General features: G+C 69.0%; 1 pseudogene; it reads left to right on the forward strand.

Annotated features, from left to right (window-relative positions):
* The first annotated feature begins 11,156 nt into the window (after positions 1 to 11,156).
* Positions 11,157 to 11,765, forward strand: LOC137450061 (uncharacterized; annotated as a pseudogene).
* The last annotated feature ends 3,007 nt before the right edge of the window (positions 11,766 to 14,772 follow it).

A 14,772-nucleotide genomic window follows, 5' to 3' on the forward strand; every position in this document is an offset into this window, starting at 1 on the left:
CCTGCCCCATCCCAGCCCCCATCCCCAGCCCTGCCCTCAGCCCAGCCCCAGCCCCAGCCCCAGCCCGGTCCCAGCCCTGCCCCAACCCTGTCCCCAGCCACAGCCCAGCCCCAGCCGTGTCCTAGTCCCCGACCCAGCCCCAGCCCCAGCTCCAAGCCCCAGCCCCAGCCCTGCCCAAGCCTTGTCCTGCTTCAGCCCTGGCCCCAATCCACCCCCAGCCCTACCCCTACCTCAGCCCTAGCCCCAGCCCTGTCCGCAGCCCCAGCCCCAGCCGCAGCCCCAGCCCCGCCCTCAACACCAGCCCAGCCCCAGCCACAGCCCCAACCTTGGCCCCAGCCCAGCCCAAGTTCCAGCCCTGCCGAGCCCTGCCCTAGCCCCACACCCAGCCCCGGCCCCAGACTCGGCCCCAGACCAGCCTCAGCCCTAGCCCTGCCCCAGTCCCCGCCCCAGCCCCAGCCCCAGTCCCCGCCCCAGCCCCAGCCCCAGCCCTGCCCCTGCCCTACCCCAGCCCAGCCCAGCCCAGCCCAGCCCAGCCCCAGCCCTGCCCGAGCCCAAGCCACAGCCCCATCCCCGCCCCCAGCCAAGCCCCAGCCCCGTCCCGAGCTCAGCGCTAGCCCAGTCCTGCCCCCAGTTCGTGCCCCAGCCCAAGCCCCAGCCCCAGCCCGGCCCCAGCCGTGCCCCAGCTACAGTCCTGCCCCAGCCCCGGCCTCAACCCTAGCCCCAGCCCAAGCCCCAGCCCCATCCTCACCCCCAGCCCAGCCCAGCCCCAGCCCCAGCCCTGCCCCCAGCCCAGCCCCAGCCCCAGCCCAGCCCCAGCCCGGCCCCAGCCCCAGCCCCAGCCCCAGCTCAGCACTAGCCCCTTCCTGCCACCAGTCCTGCCCCAGACCCAGCCCAGACCCAGCCCTGCCCTAGCCCTACCCCAGCCCCTGCCCTGCCCCAGCCCAGCCCCAGCCCCTGCCCCAGTCTGCCCCCAGCCCAGCCCCAGCCCCAGCCCCAGCCCAGCCCCAGCCCGGCCCCAGCCCCAGCCCCAGCCCCGGCCCCAGCTCAGCACTAGCCCAGTCCTGCCACCAGTCCTGCCCCAGCCCAGCCCCAGCCACAGCCCAGCACCAGCCCTGGACCCAGCCCCAGCCCCAGCACCAACCTCAGCCCCAGCCCCAGCCACAGACCAGCCCCAGCCGTGTCCTAGTCCCCGACCCAGCCCCAGACCCAGCCCAGCCCCAGCCCTGTCCGCAGCCCCAGCCCCAGCCTCAGCCCCAACCTCGGCCCCAGCCCAGCCCCAGCCGCAGCCCAGCCCCAGCCCTGGCACCAGCCCCAGCCCCAGCACCAACCTCAGCCCCAGCCCCAGCCACAGACCAGCCCCAGCCGTGTCCTAGTCCCCGACCCAGCCCCAGCCCCAGCCCAGCCCCAGCCTGGCCCCAGCCCCAGCCCCAACCTGGCCCCAGGCCCAGCCCCAGGCCCGGCCCCACCCTGCCCCAGCCCTGGCTCCTGCCCCAGCCCCAGCTCCAGCCCCAGCCCCAGCCCTGCCCAAGCCTTGGTTCCAGCCCCGGCCCCAGCCCAAGGCGCAGCCTCAAGCCTAGTCCTGCCCCAGCCCTGGCCCCAATCCAGCCCCAGCCCTACCCCTACCTCAGCCCTAGCCCCAGCCCTGTCCGCAGCCCCAGCCCCAGCTGCAGCCCCAGCCCCGCCCTCAACACCAGCCCAGCCCCAGCCACAGCCCCAACCTTGGCCCCAGCCCAGCCCCAGTTCCAGCCCTGCCGAGCCCTGCCCTAGCCCCACACCCAGCCCCGGCCCCAGACTCGGCCCCAGACCAGCCTCAGCCCTAGCCCTGTCCCAGTCCCCGCCCCAGCCCCAGCCCCAGCCCTGCCCCAGCCCTACCCCAGCCCAGCCCCAGTCCCAGCCCAGCCCCAGCCCTGCCCCCAGCCCTAGCCCAGCCGTGTCCCAGCCCAGCCCTATCCCAGCCCTGCCCTCTGCCCAGCCCCAGGCCTGGACCCATCCCCAACCCTGTCCCGAACACAGCACCAGCCCGGCCCCAACCCTGCCCTCAACCCAGCCCCAGCCCCAGCCCAGCCCCAGCCCCAGTCCGCAGCTCCAGCCCCAGCCTCAGCCCTGCCACAGCACTGCCCTAACCCCGGCCCCAGCCCCGGCCCCAGACTCGGCCCCAGCCCAGCCCCTCCCCCAGCCGCAGCCCTGCCCCAGTCTCCGCCCCAGCCTCAGCCCCAGCCCAGCACCAGCCCTACCCCAGCCCAAGCCCTAGCCCCATCCCTGCCCCCAGCCCAGCCCAGCCCCATGCCCATCCATGCCCACAGCCCAGCCCCAGCCCCAGCCCAGCCCCGGCCCTGCCCAGAACCCAGCCTCAGCCCTGCCCCAGCCCAAGCCCCAGCCAGATCCTCACCCTCAGCCCAGCCCGAGCCTCAGCCCTGCCCCAGCCCCAGCCCCAGCCCCATTCCTGTCCCAGCCCAGCTTCAGCCCGATTCCAGCCCCAGCCAAAGCCCCGGCCCCAGCTCAGCGCTAGCCCAGCCCTGCCGCAGGCCCAGCACCAACCTCAGCCCCAGCCCCAGCCACAGACCAGCCCCAGCCGTGTCCTAGTCCCCGACCCAGCCCCAGCCCCAGCCCAGCCCCAGCCTGGCCCCAGCCCCTGTCCCAGGCCCAGCCCAGACCCCAGCCCAGCGTGAGCCGCGGCCCCAGCCCTGCCATCAGCCCAGCCCCAGCCCGGCCCCAGCCCTGTCAGCAGACCCAGCCCCAGCCCCAGCCACAACCTCAGCCCCAGCCCAGCCCCAGCCGAAGCCCTGCCCCAGCCCTGGCACCAGCCCCAGCCCCAGCCCCAGCCCCACCCTCAGCCCCAGCCCAGCCCCAGCCACAACCCCACCCCCAGCCCCACACTCAGCACCAGCCCAGCCCCAACCCCAGCCAGAAACTTGGCCCCAGCCCAGCCCCAGTTCCAGCCCTGCCCCAGCACTGCCCTAACCCCGGCCCCAGCCCCGGCCCCAGACTCGGCCCCAGCCCAGCCCCAGCCCCAGCCGTAGCCCTGCCAAAATCCCTGACCCAGCCCTACCCCAGCCCAGCCCCGGTCCCAGCCCAGCACCAGCCCTACCCCAGCCCCTGCCCTGCCCCAGCCCAAGCCCCAGCCCCATCCTCACCCCCAGCCCAGCCCAGCCCCAGCCCCATCCCTGCCCCCAGCCCAGCCCCAGTTCCAGCCCAGCCCCAGCCCGGCCCCAGCCCCAGCCCCAGCCCCGGCCCCAGCTCAGCATTAGCCCACTCCTGCCACCTGCCCTGTCGCAGCCCAAGCCCCAGACCCAGCCCAGCACCAGCCCTGCCCCAGCCGCAGCCCCAGCCCAGCCCCAGCCCCAGCCCCAGCCCAGCACCAGCCCTGCCCCCAGCCCTAGCCCAGCCATGCCCCAGCCCAGCCCTATCCCAGCCCTGCCCTCTGCCCAGCCCCAGGCCTGGACCCAGCCCCAGCCCAGCCCCAGCCCCAGCCCTTCCCCAGCCCATACCCCAGCCCCAGCCCCACCCCAGGCCTTGCCCTGTCCCAGGCCCAGCCCAGACCGCGGCCCTACACCTGCCTCAGCCCCAGCCCCAGCCCCAGCCCCAGCCCTGTCCGCAGCCCCAGCCCCAGCCTCAGCCCCAACCTCGGCCCCAGCCCAGCCCCAGCCCCAGCCCTGCCCCAGCCCAGCCCCAGCCGCAGCCCTGCCCCAGCCCTGGCACCAGCCCCAGGCCCAGCCCACCCTTGGCCCCAGCCCCAGCCCCAGCCCTAACCCAGCCCCATGCCTGCCCCCAGCCCAGCCCCAGCCACAACCCCACCCCCAGCCCCACACTCAGCACCAGCCCAGCCCCAACCCCAGCCCCAAACTTGGCCCCAGCCCAGCCCCAGTTCCAGCCCTGCCCCAGCACTGCCCTAACCCCGGCCCCAGCCCCGGCCCCAGACTCGGCCCCGGCCCCAGCCCAGCCCCAGCCGTAGCCCTGCCAAAATCCCTGACCCAGCCCTACCCCAGCCCAGCCCCGGTCCCAGCCCAGCACCAGCCCTACCCCAGCCCAAGACCTAGCCCCAACCCTGCCCCCAGCCCAGCCCAGCCCCATCCCCATCCCTGCCCACAGCCCAGCCCCAGCCCCAGCCCTGTCCCCAGCCGCAGCCAAAGCCACAGCCCTGCCCCAGCCCTAGCCCCAGCCCCAGCCCTGCCGCAGCCCTACCCCAGCCCAGCCCGGGTCCCAGCCCCGCCCCAGCCCTGCCCTAGCCCCGGCCCCAGCCCCGGCCCCAGCCCAGCCCCAGGCCTAGCCCTGCCCCAGTCCGTGCCCCAGCCCCAGCCCCAGCCCCAGCCCCGGCCCCAGCTCAGCACTAGCCCACTCCTGCCACCTGCCCTGCCGCAGCCCAAGCCCCAGCCCCAGCCCTAGCCCAGCCCTGCCATCAGCCCAGCCCCAGCCGGCCCCAGCTCTGGCCCCATCCCAGTCCCAGCCCAGCCCCAGCCCCAGCCCTAGCCCAGCCCAGTCCCAGTCCTAGTCCTGTCCCATCCCAGCCCCCATCCCAGCCCTCATCCCCGGCCCTGCCCCAGCCCCAGCCACAGCTCCAGCCCAGTCCTAGCCCTGCCCCACCCTGCCCCAGCCCTGGCTCCTGCCCCAGCCCCAGCTCCAGCCCCAGCCCCAGCCCTGCCCAAGCCTTGGTTCCAGCCCCGGCCCCAGCCCAAGGCGCAGCCTCAAGCCTAGTCCTGCCCCAGCCCTGGCCCCAATCCAGCCCCAGCCCTACCCCTACCTCAGCCCTAGCCCCAGCCCTGTCCGCAGCCCCAGCCCCAGCTGCAGCCCCAGCCCCGCCCTCAACACCAGCCCAGCCCCAGCCACAGCCCCAACCTTGGCCCCAGCCCAGCCCCAGTTCCAGCCCTGCCGAGCCCTGCCCTAGCCCCACACCCAGCCCCGGCCCCAGACTCGGCCCCAGACCAGCCTCAGCCCTAGCCCTGTCCCAGTCCCCGCCCCAGCCCCAGCCCCAGCCCTGCCCCAGCCCCACCCCAGCCCAGCCCCGCCCCAGTCCCAGCCCAGCCCCAGCCCTGCCCGAGCCCAAGCCACAGCCCCATCCCTGCCCCTAGCCCAGCCCCAGCCCCGTCCCGAGCTCAGCGCTAGCCCAGTCCAGTCCCCAGCCCTGCCCCAGCCCTGGCCCCAGCCGTGCCCCAGCTCCAGTCCTGCCCCAGCCCCGGCCTCAACCCTAGCTCCAGCCCTGCCCAAGACTTGGATCCAGCCCCAGCCCCAGCCCTGCCCCCAGCCCAGCCCTGCCCCAGCCCAAGGCCCAGCCTCCAGCCTAGTCTTGCCCCAGCCCCAGCCCCAACCCAGCCCCAGCCCCGGCCCCAACCTCAGTCCCAGCCCTGCTCCCAGCCCCGGCTCCACTCTTGGCTCCAGCCCTGCCCCAGCCCAGCCACAGCCCCGTCCCCAGCCCTGCCCCACCCCCAGCCCTAGCCCATCCCTGCCATCTGCCCAGCCCCAGCCCGGCCCAAGCCCTGTCCGCAGACCCAGCCCCAGCCCCAGCCCCACCCTTGGCCCCAGCCCAGCTCCAGCCCCAGCCCAGCCCCAGCCCTACCCCAGCCCAGCCCCAGCCCCAGCCCTGCCCCAGCCCAGCCACAGCCACAGCCCAGCCCCAGCCCTAGCCCAGCCCTGTCCCAGCCCCAGCCCTAGCCCAGCCCTGCCCTCAGCCCAGCCCCAGGCCTGGACCCAGCCCCAGCCCTGCCCGGAACCCAGCCCTAGCCTGGCCCCAGCCCTGACCCATCCCAAGCCCCAGTCCCTGCCCCAGCCCCAGCCCCAGCCCTGCCCCAGCCCTACCCCAGCCCCTGCCCTGCCCCAGCCCAAGCCCCAGCCCCATCCTCACCCCCAGCCCAGCCCCAGACCCAGCCCTGCCCCAGCACTACCCCAGCCCAGTCCCGGTCCCAGCCCAGCACCAGCCTGGCCCCAGCCCCAGCCCCAGCCTCATCCCCATCCCTGCACCCAGCCCAGCCCTGCCCCATCCCCATCCTTGCCCCCAGCCCAGCCCCAGCCCCAGCCCAGCACCAGCCCTGGACCCAGCCCCAGTCCCAGCCCTGCCCTCAGCCCAGCCCCAGCCTTGCCCCAGCCGCAGTCCTGCCCCAGCCCTGGCCCCAGCCCCAGCCCAAGCCCTGCCCCCAGCCCAGCCCCAGCCCAAGGCCCAGCCCTGCCCCAGCCCAGCCCCAGCCACCACCCAACCCCAGCCCATCCCCAGACCAATCTCAGCCCAAGCCCTGCCCCAGTCCCAGCCTCAGTCGCAGCCCCCGCCCCGGCCCCAGGCCAGCCCTAACCTAGCCCTGCCACAGCCCCAGGCCTAGCCCAGCCCTGCCCTCAGCCCAGCCCCAGCCCTGGATCCAGCCCCAGCTCTGCCCCAGCTCCAGCCCTAGCCGCGTCCCCAGCCCCAGTCCTGCCCTCAGCCCCAGTCCTGCCCCATCCCAGCCCCCATCCCCAGCCCTGCCCCAGCCCAGCCCCAGCCCCGTCCCAAGCTCAGCGCTAGCCCAGTCCAGTCCCCAGCCCTGCCCCAGCCCTGGCCCCAGCCGTGCCCCAGCTCCAGTCCTGCCCCAGCCCCGGCCTCAACCCTAGCTCCAGCCCTGCCCAAGACTTGGATCCAGCCCCAGCCCCAGCCCTGCCCCCAGCCCAGCCCTGCCCCAGCCCAAGCCCCAGCCTCCAGCCTAGTCTTGCCCCAGCCCTAGCCCCAACCCTGCCGCCAGCCCAGCCCCAGCCACAGCCCCACCCCCAGCCCCACACTCAGCACCATCCCAGACCCAGCCCCAGCCCCAGCCAGAAACTTGGCCCCAGCCCAGCCCCAGTTCCAGCCCTGCCACAGCACTGCCCTAACCCCGGCCCCAGCCCCGGCCCCAGACTCGGCCCCCGCCCAGCCCCTCCCCCAGCCGCAGCCCTGCCCCAGTCTCCGCCCCAGCCTCAGCCCCAGCCCAGCACCAGCCCTACCCCAGCCCAAGCCCTAGCCCCATCCCTGCCCCCAGCCCAGCCCCATGCCCATCCCTGCCCACAGCCCAGCCCTAGCCCCAGCCCAGCCCCAGCCCTGCCCGGAACCCAGCCCTAGCCTGGCCCCAGCCCTGACCCAGCCCCAACCTCCGCCCTGCCCCAGCCCTACCCCAGCCCCTGCCCTGCCCCAGCCCAAGCCCCAGCCCCATCCTCACCCTCAGCCCTGCCCCAGCCCCAGCCCTGCCCCAGCACTACCCCAACGCAGTCCCGGTCCCAGCCCAGCACCAGCCCTGCCCCAGCCCAAGCCCCAGCCCCAGCCCCATTCCTGTCCCAGCCCAGCTTCAGCCCGATTCCAGCCCCAGCCACAGCCCCGGCCCCAGCTCAGCGCTAGCCCTGCCCTGCCGCAGGCCCAGCACCAACCTCAGCCCCAGCCCCAGCCACAGACCAGCCCCAGCCCAGCCCCAGCCGCAGCCCTGCCCCAGCCCTGGCACCAGCCCCAGGCCCAGCCCACCCTCGGCCCCAGCCCCAGCCCCAGCCCTAACCCAGCCCCATGCCTGCCCCCAGCCCAGCCCCAGCCACAACCCCACCCCCAGCCCCACACTCAGCACCAGCCCAGCCCCAACCCCAGCCCCAAACTTGGCCCCAGCCCAGCCCCAGTTCCAGCCCTGCCCCAGCACTGCCCTAACCCCGGCCCCAGCCCCGGCCCCAGACTCGGCCCCGGCCCCAGCCCAGCCCCAGCCGTAGCCCTGCCAAAATCCCTGACCCAGCCCTACCCCAGCCCAGCCCCGGTCCCAGCCCAGCACCAGCCCTACCCCAGCCCAAGACCTAGCCCCAACCCTGCCCCCAGCCCAGCCCAGCCCCATCCCCATCCCTGCCCACAGCCCAGCCCCAGCCCCAGCCCTGTCCCCAGCCGCAGCCAAAGCCACAGCCCTGCCCCAGCCCTAGCCCCAGCCCCAGCCCTGCCGCAGCCCTACCCCAGCCCAGCCCGGGTCCCAGCCCCGCCCCAGCCCTGCCCTAGCCCCGGCCCCAACCCCGGCCCCAGCCCAGCCCCAGGCCTAGCCCTGCCCCAGTCCGTGCCCCAGCCCCAGCCCCAGCCCCGGCCCCAGCTCAGCACTAGCCCACTCCTGCCACCTGCCCTGCCGCAGCCCAAGCCCCAGCCCCAGCCCTAGCCCAGCCCTGCCATCAGCCCAGCCCCAGCCGGCCCCAGCTCTGGCCCCATCCCAGTCCCAGCCCAGCCCCAGCCCCAGCCCTAGCCCAGCCCAGTCCCAGTCCTAGTCCTGTCCCATCCCAGCCCCCATCCCAGCCCTCATCCCCGGCCCTGCCCCAGCCCCAGCCACAGCTCCAGCCCAGTCCTAGCCCTGCCCCACCCTGCCCCAGCCCTGGCTCCTGCCCCAGCCCCAGCTCCAGCCCCAGCCCCAGCCCTGCCCAAGCCTTGGTTCCAGCCCCGGCCCCAGCCCAAGGCGCAGCCTCAAGCCTAGTCCTGCCCCAGCCCTGGCCCCAATCCAGCCCCAGCCCTACCCCTACCTCAGCCCTAGCCCCAGCCCTGTCCGCAGCCCCAGCCCCAGCTGCAGCCCCAGCCCCGCCCTCAACACCAGCCCAGCCCCAGCCACAGCCCCAACCTTGGCCCCAGCCCAGCCCCAGTTCCAGCCCTGCCGAGCCCTGCCCTAGCCCCACACCCAGCCCCGGCCCCAGACTCGGCCCCAGACCAGCCTCAGCCCTAGCCCTGTCCCAGTCCCCGCCCCAGCCCCAGCCCCAGCCCTGCCCCAGCCCCACCCCAGCCCAGCCCCGCCCCAGTCCCAGCCCAGCCCCAGCCCTGCCCGAGCCCAAGCCACAGCCCCATCCCCGCCCCTAGCCCAGCCCCAGCCCCGTCCCGAGCTCAGCGCTAGCCCAGTCCAGTCCCCAGCCCTGCCCCAGCCCTGGCCCCAGCCGTGCCCCAGCTCCAGTCCTGCCCCAGCCCCGGCCTCAACCCTAGCTCCAGCCCTGCCCAAGACTTGGATCCAGCCCCAGCCCCAGCCCTGCCCCCAGCCCAGCCCTGCCCCAGCCCCAACCCAGCCCCAGCCCCGGCCCCAACCTCAGTCCCAGCCCTGCTCCCAGCCCCGGCTCCACTCTTGGCTCCAGCCCTGCCCCAGCCCAGCCGCAGCCCCGTCCCCAGCCCTGCCCCACCCCCAGCCCTAGCCCATCCCTGCCATCAGCCCAGCCCCAGCCCGGCCCAAGCCCTGTCCGCAGCCCCAGCCTCAGCCCCAGCCCCACCCTCGGCCCCAGCCCAGCTCCAGCCCCAGCCCAGCCCCAGCCCTACCCCAGCCCAGCCCCAGCCCCAGCCCTGCCCCAGCCCAGCCACAGCCACAGCCCAGCCCTAGCCCTAGCCCAGCCCTGTCCCAGCCCCAGCCCTAGCCCAGCCCTGCCCTCAGCCCAGCCCCAGGCCTGGACCCAGCCCCAGCCCTGCCCGGAACCCAGCCCTAGCCTGGCCCCAGCCCTGACCCATCCCAAGCCCCAGTCCCTGCCCCAGCCCCAGCCCCAGCCCCAGCCCTGCCCCAGCCCTACCCCAGCCCCTGCCCTGCCCCAGCCCAAGCCCCAGCCCCATCCTCACCCCCAGCCCAGCCCCAGACCCAGCCCTGCCCCAGCACTACCCCAGCCCAGTCCCGGTCCCAGCCCAGCACCAGCCTGGCCCCAGCCCCAGCCCCAGCCTCATCCCCATCCCTGCACCCAGCCCAGCCCTGCCCCATCCCCATCCTTGCCCCCAGCCCAGCCCCAGCCCCAGCCCAGCACCAGCCCTGGACCCAGCCCCAGTCCCAGCCCTGCCCTCAGCCCAGCCCCAGCCTTGCCCCAGCCGCAGTCCTGCCCCAGCCCTGGCCCCAGCCCCAGCCCAAGCCCTGCCCCCAGCCCAGCCCCAGCCCAAGGCCCAGCCCTGCCCCAGCCCAGCCCCAGCCACCACCCAACCCCAGCCCATCCCCAGACCAATCTCAGCCCAAGCCCTGCCCCAGTCCCAGCCTCAGTCGCAGCCCCCGCCCCGGCCCCAGGCCAGCCCTAACCTAGCCCTGCCACAGCCCCAGGCCTAGCCCAGCCCTGCCCTCAGCCCAGCCCCAGCCCTGGATCCAGCCCCAGCTCTGCCCCAGCTCCAGCCCTAGCCGCGTCCCCAGCCCCAGTCCTGCCCTCAGCCCCAGTCCTGCCCCATCCCAGCCCCCATCCCCAGCCCTGCCCCAGCCCAGCCCCAGCCCCGTCCCAAGCTCAGCGCTAGCCCAGTCCAGTCCCCAGCCCTGCCCCAGCCCTGGCCCCAGCCGTGCCCCAGCTCCAGTCCTGCCCCAGCCCTGGCCTCAACCCTAGCTCCAGCCCTGCCCAAGACTTGGATCCAGCCCCAGCCCCAGCCCTGCCCCCAGCCCAGCCCTGCCCCAGCCCAAGCCCCAGCCTCAAGCCTAGTCCTGCCCCAGCCCTGGCCCCAATCCAGCCCCAGCCCTACCCCTACCTCAGCCCTAGCCCCAGCCCTGTCCGCAGCCCCAGCCCCAGCTGCAGCCCCAGCCCCGCCCTCAACACCAGCCCAGCCCCAGCCACAGACACAACCTTGGCACCAGCCCAGCCCCAGTTCCAGCCCTGCCGAGCCCTGCCCTAGCCCCACACCCAGCCCCGGCCTCAGACTCGGCTCCAGACCAGCCTCAGCCCTAGCCCTGCCCCAGTCCCCGCCCCAGCCCCAGCCCCAGCCCTGCCCCAGCCCTACCCCAGCCCAGCCCCAGTCCCAGCCCAGCCCCAGCCCTGCCCGAGCCCAAGCCACAGCCCTATCCCCGCCCCCAGCCCAGCCCAGCCCCGTCCCGAGCTCAGCGCTAGCCCAGTCCGGCCCCCAGCCCTGCCCCAGCCCTGGCCCCAGCCCCGGCCCCCGCTCCAGTCCTGCCCCAGCCCCGGCCTCAACCCTAGCTCCAGCCCTGCCCAAGACTTGGATCCAGCCCCAGCCCCAGCCCTGCCCCCAGCCCAGCCCCAGCCCAAGGCCCAGCCTCCAGCCTAGTCTTGCCCCAGCCCCAGCCCCAACCCAGCCCCAGCCCCGGCCCCAACCTCAGTCCCAGCCCTGCTCCCAGCCCCGGCCCCACTTTTGGCTCCAGCCCTGCCCCAGCCCAGCCGCAGCCCCGGCCCCAGCCGTGCCCCACCCCCAGCCCTAGCCCATCCCTGCCATCAGCCCAGCCCCAGCCCGGCCCAAGACCTGTCCGCAGCCCCAGCCCCACCCTCGGCCCCAGCCCAGCCCCAGCCCCAGCCCTGGCCCAGCCCAGCCCCAGCCACAGCCCAGCCCCAGCCCTACCCCAGCCCAGCCCCAGCCCTAGCCCCATCCCCGGCCCCATCCCCGGCCCCTGCCCAGCCCTAGCCCAGCCCTGCCCCAGCCCCAGCCCTAGCCCAGCCCTGCCCTCAGCCCAGCCCCAGGCCTGGAGCCAGCCCCAGCCCTGCCCGGAACCCAGCCCTAGCCTGGCCCCAGCCCTGACCCATCCCAAGCCCCAGTCCCTGCCCCAGCCCCAGCCCCAGCCCCAGCCCTGCCCCAGCCCTGCCCCAGCCCTACCCCAGCCCCTGCCCTGCCCCAGCCCAAGCCCCAGCCCCATCCTCACCCCCAGCCCAGCCCCAGACCCAGCCCTGCCCCAGCACTACCCCAGCCCAGTCCCGGTCCCAGCCCAGCACCAGCCCGGCCCCAGCCCCAGCCCCAGCCTCATCCCCATCCCTGCACCCAGCCCAGCCCTGCCCCATCCCCATCCTTGCCCCCAGCCCAGCCCCAGCCCCAGCCCAGCACCAGCCCTGGACCCAGCCCCAGTCCCAGCCCAGCCCCAGCCCTGCCCCAGCCGCAGTCCTGCCCCAGCCCTGGCCCCAGCCCCAGCCCAAGCCCTGCCCCCAGCCCAGCCCCAGCCCAAGGCCCAGCCCTGCCCCAGCCCAGCCCCAGCCACCACCCAGCCCCAGCCCATCCCCAGACCAATCTCAGCCCAAGCCCTGCCCCAGTCCCAGCCCCAGTCGCAGCCCCCACCCCGGCCCCAGGCCAGCCCTAACCTAGCCCTGCCACAGCCCCAGGCCTAGCCCAGCCCTGCCCTCAGCCCAGCCCCAGCCCTGGATCCAGCCCCAGCTCTGCCCCAGCTCCAGCCCTAGCCGCATCCCCAGCCCCAGTCCTGCCCTCAGCCCCAGTCCTGCCCCATCCCAGCCCCCATCCCCAGCCCTGCCCCAGCCCAGCCCTAGCCACAGCCCAGCACCAGCCCTGGACCCAGCCCCAGCCCCAGTCCAGCCCCAGACACAGGCTAGCCCCAGCCCTGCCCCACCCCTGGCCCCATCCCTGTTCCCAGCCCAGCCCTAGCCCAGCCCCAGCCCTATCCTACTGCAAGAAGGGGGCCGCTTATTCGACCAATGTGATCAGCGGATTCCAACTTTATTGAGCATCAGACACATCTTCTATACCGTTTGCTATAATTATGCCCACTTGGCAACATACTATTGGTTGCTCTCTAAATGGTTACATCATTGTTTTCACAACTCTGTGGAATTCTTCTATCCGGCCTAATTGCTCTCTTTCCCAGATCTCGCCTCCTCCTTATCTTGCTTGCCTCCCATCTCAGGGGCAGCTGGACTTCAGCATACCAAGCAATCAGCACTTTCTCACATCTCCTACTCTGCCACTATATTATCAACAGAGAATTCTTCAAGGCCTGAATTGCACAGGTGTTCCTGGGACCCATGTCCCCTCTTGCTCAAGACAAACCCCAACAACAATTCCCCCGTTTTTCTTTTGTGCAAGTAAGGCCTTGGAGGTTGTCCTTTGAACACTTTGCATAATACAATTATAAACAAGTTTAACAATAATCAAAATGAGTACAATAATGCCTAAGGACCTTAAAACTTACTACTATAATTAACAAACATATTTACATTAAGTCTGGGTGTCCCTATCAGACACGTCTGAAAAAGTTCAATCAATTCATTATTACCTGTTATGTTGCACCTTTATTTTCTCTAGGATGGTCAAAAATCATAATTTGTTTAATGGTAGCAAGATTTCTTTAATCTGTAAAGGTAGATCTGGCCAGGCTCTAGCTTCACAGACAGAAAACTTGCAGGCAATCAGCAAGAGCAAAAGAGCTTCATTGCTTTGCCCAATATAAAATTACCCATAATAATGTGTTTTTGCTCATCCTAGTAATACTGATCTCTTATTGGTACCATTTGTTGATGTTTTCAATCGAAAATGAAAATGCATGTTGTGTTGTTATGAATTTTGATTTTCCCTCTAGGTGTGTAAAATTATAGCGAACTGGTGAGATAACATATAAATCCCTTCTCCCTACATTCAGTGTGGTAAGGGTCAAAGCATCCACTTTCACACATGCCCAATTGTGCAGGCTTCTTATCTGAAGAAAACAAATTCCTAGTTCTGAATGTTTATCTTTAAGACAGCTCCTTCTCAGCCGTGGTGTCTCCAATTAACCAGACAGTGTCCTTGCAAGTCTGCAAGATAGGTTTCTTTCCCTTTACCCTCTAAACAGGCCTCACATGATCCCGACCCCCAATCCCAGTGCACTCTAAGTCTTACAATTTTGACACAAATCACCAGTATATTCATCACAATCCCCCCCCCTTTTTTTTTTTTGTCACCAATGATTTGTGTTAAAATTTCCAGATATTTCAGAACCTTCTTAATTGGATCATAATTAAGTTCATCTGTTCTGATCACATTCTGATCATAATTCTCTACTTGTAACTCATTGACATGAGCAATCTTACTTAAAGGTCTTAGTATTTTGCAACAACAATTGCAGAGTATTATGCATAGCAATATTACAGTTATTCCAACAATATTACAAACAAATGTTTAAGCCAATTTAGATCTGGTAACCAGAAAGTTAATTTATCCCATATTTCTTTAAATCCACAAGAAGTATCATCTAAAGAAATCTGATGTAATATCTGATTGTGGTTTACAATCGCCTGTAAATCTGTTTCCACTCGTTTATCTAGATTAACATAACTACAACAACTTACATTTATGACTACACATACACCCCCTTCCTTAACATATAAAAAATCCAAAGCTAATCTATTCTGAGTAGACATTTTCGAGAGACTATTGATTTCAATTTGCTGCACTTTTATTGCATCTATGCTTGCATTTATTATGATTTCAACTGTAGCAGAAAAATTTACCATTGCTTTTTCAAGTTCAAGTCTTTTCTCTCCGGTCTGATCAAGATTCCACACATGGGAACGTGGTTTTTGATTTCGATTGGACTCCTTATGTGCAAATAGGGTTAGGATCAAAATTAGGCTCCACCAATATATGTGAACTCTGCCTCCTCGGCCTGCTGGGGTGCAACCAGCAGCCGGGTGTATTTTCTTCTCGGCAGCAGTTACATTCTTCAGGAGCCCTACAGATTTTTTAACTCCTTAACCCACTTCAAAATTCCATTTGGAGTCTCTTCTCTACTTCCTTGGTTAGTTTGTTTACCATTTCCCATTGTGCTTTTGTTATTTCAATTCCTCTTCCTTCAAAATCTTATGTCTCTTACTTTTCCTTTTACTAATCCTTTTAATTATTCCTGAGATTTCCCAACTAAAATTTCTCTAGTCTTTATTTCCCACTTATGCCAATCCCTTTCAATAATTTTCCATGGGGATTTAAATCCTTTTTCTCACCACAAAATAGGTTTTCTGTATTTACCAGCCCAAACTGCCTATTTTCAAATTCATCATTCAGGACAAAATATTTTTTTGATTGATGCTTTTGACCCCAGATTATCATAACAGTTATTGTGATCGATGTTCGACTTCATGGGAAATGCTGTTTCCTCTTAGTCTTGATTCTTCTGCACATTTGTGAAGGAATAGTTGTTAAAATTA

This window comes from Melanerpes formicivorus, unplaced genomic scaffold, assembly GCF_026170545.1.
Source record: "Melanerpes formicivorus ecotype bairdi unplaced genomic scaffold, bMelFor1.0.p_v2 SCAF_34, whole genome shotgun sequence".
NCBI lineage: Eukaryota > Metazoa > Chordata > Aves > Piciformes > Picidae > Melanerpes > Melanerpes formicivorus.